This window comes from Pediculus humanus, genomic scaffold (genome assembly GCF_000006295.1).
Source record: "Pediculus humanus corporis 1103172107823 genomic scaffold, whole genome shotgun sequence".
NCBI lineage: Eukaryota > Metazoa > Arthropoda > Insecta > Psocodea > Pediculidae > Pediculus > Pediculus humanus.
The window spans coordinates 1-6477 of NW_002987410.1; positions in this window are offsets into that span (position 1 = coordinate 1).

Genomic DNA, 6477 nt, shown 5'->3' on the forward strand with positions numbered 1-6477 from the left:
CGAAAAAAATAAAGAATTTTTTAAATTTTATTTTTCATTTAAATTATTTTACGTTAAAAACGTATTTTTTTCTTAAAAATAAATACGTTATTTATTTTAAATAATTAATCATAATAATAATAATAATGACTTTAATAATATTAAAATAATAATAATAATAATAATCAATTTATCATCATCAAAAATTTATATTTTGAAATCGATTTATTAAAAATAAAAATAAAAAAAACCAAAAAGTCGATAAGTATATAATAATAATAATAATATTAATAATAATAATAATAATTTTTACTTCAAATGTTTCAAACAATTTATATATAATCGGATTAATTAAATGATATTAAATCGAAATTTATTTTACGTATACATGTATATCACACACACACACACACACACACACACACACACACACACACACACAGAAACTCCCTTAAAATTCTTAATTGAAAAGAGAAATGGAAAGAAAGCAGAAGACAAAAATTAAATTTAATTACTAATATTATACTTCACCCCTCCCCCCACATACACACACACGCGCGCGCGCCCACGTGCCTTCCTTCTCCCCATTTATTATCATTTTTCTCCACCGTTAAAAAAATTCAATCATTTATTAATATACAATTATCATTATTATTTTTTTTTTTAAAGACAAAAACAAATAATTAAACTCATATTAATAATAATGATGATAATTTTTTTAAAAAATTTCACGGAAACTTCGCGAAAAAAAGAAAATTTTGTATTTAATTAAGAAAAATTTAATATTTGCACATAATTAAAAAGATGTTAAAAATGTTTACCGTCATTATCATATAATCTTTTTCATTTTATTTTTTACCGCCATATTGTTTCTTATATTTGAAAGTGAAACAACAACAACAACAACGACAACATTTTCTCATAATATATATTATATGCAAACATTTAATATTATCATTATCATTTTTAAAAAAAAAATCTTTTATTTAAAATACGCGTAGGTTAAATACACACACAAATTTTTTTTTTTTTTGTTCGGGGCTCCGGTGACTTTTCTTTTGTTCGGAAAATTAAGGTAAAAAGGTTTTTTTTTTTGTTTCGCTTAAGATAAACAAAACGTTCGACGAGGAAAAAAAAGAAAGAATTATTATTATTATTTAAAAAAAAAGTTTTTACGTGAAACCCTTTTTAAAAAATAAATAACGGTTTTAAATTTAAAATAAAAGAAAAAATTTTTTTTTGTTCTGGAAAATTTTTGCCTCTTTTTCCTCCCCGTTAAATTTAAAACAATTAAAATTATTATTATTATTATTATTATTTATTACGGGTAATTAATTTAAGTGGGTACGTGTGTGTGTGTGTGTGTACCCATCGGGTGTTTTTATAAACAAAAAAAAAATTATTTATGTAATTCAAATCCTCTCCGCGTATTAAATATTCAGTTTTTTTTTTTTTGACTTTAATTAATTAAATAAAATTAGTTTACATCATTTTAAAAAATTACAAGAAATTAAATTTTTAAAAGTAAAAAAATAAAACGAAAAAAACAAACATTTTTAATGACGTGATTTTTTTTCCCTGCTGTCGAAATAAAACAAATAAAAATAAATTGATTTTTTTTTTTTAAATATAAAATTACGTAATTTTTTAAAATTAATAAATCATATTTTTTAAATATGTTTTTAATTAATATTTTATCAAAACGTCAATAATAATAATAATAATGATAATGATGTTTTAAACGGAAAATCTGTTGCGAATGTGAAAGGCTTGCATGAAAATTTACAACCAAAGAATACAAAAATTGTTACAGACAAAAATAAACCGGATATCATTTCGAAAAAGGGTGTAAATTAAAAATAACTACTACCCCCCCCCCCAGTGAAAAAAAAAACAACAAAGTTTCAAAAAGAGTGGAAAAAGGGATTAAAAATTAAAAATTTTTTCCCGGATGTTGAATAATCGGAGTAATCGTGGGAGAACCGGGAGCCATGCCACAATCACTGGATGGAATTTATAAGGAAAAAGTCGTACCGGAAATGGCTTTACGTGGTACGGTCTCCTACCGAGTGGAAAAATCGGGTAGAGACTTGGAATAAATGTTTAAAAACTCATATACAAGCCTATAATATAAAATTTGACGTCATTAGAAATGATAATAATAATAAACGGAATAAATGTAACATAAAAAAAAAAAGTTTAAATTTGAAGGGGTCGAAAAATGGTTGAATGGATTTTTTATTAAAGTTTGCTGCTGACTGGCCGACGTGCGACAAAATGTCGACAAGATAATTTCATAAAAAAAATCGCAAAGTCAGATCGAAAAACAAAAAAAAAAAAAAAATTTACTGGAAATTTTTATGTAATCGTCAGATAAACAACAACCAAACATCAAAACTCGGATCGCATCTGCCAAAAAAAAAATTTCCCATCATCATTATTATTATTATTATTGTTATTTTTTGGTAAAACGAATATAAATAAAATTTTTATTGTTTTTTTTTTTTTGGGGGGGGGGGAGAAACAAACGAATCGGAAAATTTTTTTTTACCCGTCTTCTGCTACGGTAAAATTTTTTTCATTTATCGAAATGGGTGGAAAATGAAAACGATTCGGTTCTGGGGGAGATTTAACGATAATAATAACAACGATAAAAAATGATGTGATAAGGATATCAGTATAAAAAGTTTCAAAACATTATTATTATTATCAACAGGAAAAGCATCAGCAGCAACAGCAGCAGCAACAGCCTTTCCGTCAATATAAAAATTAATTTTTTTTTTTTTTTTTTTGTATTAAAAACTTTTCTTGTTTTTTAATTTTTCCCATTTGTTTCAATTTTTTCATTTTTTTTTTTTTTTTAAATTTTAAAATTTCTTTTTTCTCCCACACCCACCACCACCACCATCGGCACCACCATTCCACAAACGGGGCGTAAATAAGGCGGGGGAAAAAAAAAATTAAAATAAAAAAACTTTTTTTTAAAAATTTATAAAAAAAAAAAAAAGTTAAATTAAAGTTTTGAAATGAAAAGAGTTTAATTACGTTTTGCCCTCAGTCTAAATTAACCATAATTATTATTATTATTATTTTCTTTCCTTCCATTTTTTTTTAATTCTATTGTTATCGATTCCTACTAAAATGAATCAAATTTAAAAAAAAAAATTTTTTTTAAACAATAACCGGAAATAGTTGTTTATAAAAAACATGCAGGTTGTTTTAAGCATTTCCGTCATCGCCATTTTATTTTTCGACGACAATTAATGAAAGAACAAAAGTTAGTCGTGTGACGTCACTTTTCTTTTTTCATTTTCCTTATGAATACTCGACATTTTGGCGGGAAAACCGTTTTAAAATAAATTCCATAGAATAAAAAATTTAAAAAAATTAAATCGTGTTAGCATTTTTTTATTAACCGAAAATATAATTTCGATATATCCATAAAAATTAACTCTCTCTCTTTTCATTTCCCTTTCTTTCTCTCTCACTTCCTGCTTTGTTTACATTTATTTTTTTTTTAGCTAAAACTTTATTTATTTATTTATTTAAATCTCTTTTGTTTAAAAGCAAACTTTAATTCTTTATGTAAAAATAAATAAATAAATAAAAATTTTTTTATTTTCTATCTTTTTTTTTTTTGTTTCTTACGTTCGAATGAGAAAATTCTAGAAAACGGCGTAAAAAAAAAAAAAATTAATAAAATGGCGATCTTAAAAAAAAAAAAAACAATGGCGGCATCACGAAACATTTTAAATTGGCAACAATTTAATAATTTATTTAATTAATTAATTTTATTGAATAGAAATATAAGAAACAAAAAAAATAAAAATAAAAATAAATTTTTTTTAAGCAAAATAAAATCCTTTAATAGTTTTTCTCTCTCTCTCTCTCTCTCTCACTCACTCTCTCTTTCTTTCTCTTTGCATTAAATAAATTTTTTAATATTTAAATATTATTTATGACGTCATTTAAAAAAATTTTTTTTTTTTTTTAAATCCGTTGAAAATGAAAAATGGCGAACGGTACGAAACGTAAAATAAAAAACAATTTTAACATGGTATGAGTAAAAGCATTAAAAACTACCGTTTGAAAGCTGAAATGGGGGGAGGGGTGGAGGTGGGGGTGGGTGGGAGGGAAGAAATAGGTGGGGAAAAAAACGTGTAAAAAAGAAAGTAAATAAATATAAAACCGCCGCGTAGGATTGAAAGGACCCAACAAAAAAAAATAAAAGAGCGGGGAGAAAATAGTAGAATAAAAGGATAAATAAAAAAAAAAAAAAGGCTCGACGTAAAAGGTTCGAAACCGAGTTAATGTACTGTATGAAAAACATTTAAAAAAAGGAAAAAAGGAAAGAAACTGTTGGAAAAAATGAAGTGAACAAAAAATAAAAATAAAAAATAAATAAATGAGAAAAGTAATCGAAATAAAACGAAAAAAAAAAAAAAATCCGAATGAATGATTGAATGAATGAATGTGAAAACGAATGAAATAATAATAATAATAATAATAATAAAAGACATTTGATTTGTCAAATCGTTATGATAAATGTTTGTCCGGCATTTTTTCCCCCCGAAAAAAAAACCTAAAAATTTTCGTCGTATTAAGAACGTAAAACGATTCCAGATAATAATAATAACAAATCTTTGTTTTCCTTTTTTTTTTTTTTTTTTAAATTTTTACTAATTCATAAAGTTTTTATTATTATTATTAATCAAAATAACAAAAAAATGGGGGGGGGGGAGAACCTGGAAAAAAATAACAAAAACGTATTAATAATAATGATAATAATAAACTTTTTATAAATTATTTTTCACTTGAATTATTAATAATTTTCGAGTGAGTAAGTTTTTTTTTTTTGTTTTACAAAACATTTATTCACCCATTTTTTAATTAATCTAATTAATCAACTAACTATTTAACAAAAAAAAAAAAAAAACTTAAAAATAATATTACTTTAAAATTAATATTTATTACCGTTGGAAGAGAGAGAGAGAGAGAGAGAAAATTTCGTTTTATTAATAATAATTTATTAGTAATAATAATTCAACCGCTATCACTTTTAAAACTCTTACGTCATATTCCGCGTTCAGGCACGTTTGCCGTTTTTGTTTAAAAAATTTAACCAATCAGATAAATTATTTTTTTTTACGTATTCAATTTTGATTGGTTGATTAATTTCAAATTCGAATCAAACGAAAAATCTCTTATGAAATGTTCTATTATTAATTTTTCAAAAATTTTTTAATTTTTTTCTTCTGCTGTTGTAGTTGTTATCGTTGTTCGGGAGACTTATAAGAATTCAAATAAATTAATATTAAATTGAAACAAACAATTTCGTTACGTCAAAACTTTAATTCTAATATTTTTAATTCTTTAATATTATTATTATTAATAAAATACGTATAATCAATGGAAACCTTTTATTGAATTCTAACATCAAACGAAGTCAGAAATAAAATTTTTTTTTTTTATCCCCCCCCCTCCTCCTCCATTTTTTTTTTCTTTTGTTAAATTAAAATCGAATATGAATTTAAATTATTGATAATAATAATAATAATAATAATTAATAAACGAAATTGAATTTTTATTTTTAATTAAATTTTCTTCTTTTTTTTTTTTTTTTGTTAAATGCGCAAAACACCTGAGCGAAAAAAAAAAAAATTTTCCTACTCCTTTTTTTTTCCATTATAAAACATTATTATTATTATTATTATTATTATTATTATTATTATTATTATTATTATTATTATTATTATTATTAAAAATATTATTTGACATAGATTTATATTGTTTACTCGTGTTAAATAAATTTTTTTGTTATTATGAAAAAAAAAAAAAAAAAAGTTTTCTTTTTTAATAAGAAAATTTTTAAAGTTTAAAAAATACGTTATTAAAAAATCACGAATATGAATTCCTTTACTCTCTCTTTTTTTTTTTTATTCCTTTTTTTTTCTTTTTTCCTTTTTTTTTTTCTTTCCAATACCTTTTTCGATCGGATTTAAAAAGAACGGCGGAAACGAAAAAAAAAAAAAAAAAAGGAAAATTTTTTTTTCTTTTTTTTTTTTTTTTTCGTTTTCCGATTTGGAAAATTTTTAATAACAATAGAAATTCATTATAAGTTCATTTATATGCAGAATCGTTTGTACTTTGAATAATAATAATATAAAAGAGGTTAAAAATTGAATTTTAGATTTAAACACAAATAAAAAAAGAAAAAAGCAATAATGATTATAGTAATAAAGACGAAGATGATGATAATGATGATAATGATGATGATGATGATGATGATAATAATAGAGTTTTATCAATTTCCTGTACGCGTTTTCTAAACAACATCATCATTTCTATATATTAATTTATTATGTTTTTCACCATGTTTTTTTTTTCATCCTCTTTTTTTCCTTTTCCTCCTTTTCATATCGTGAGAATTATTCATTTATTTATTTATTAATTTACCATTTTTTATTTTTTTATTTACGTAAAATTTACATTAATTAA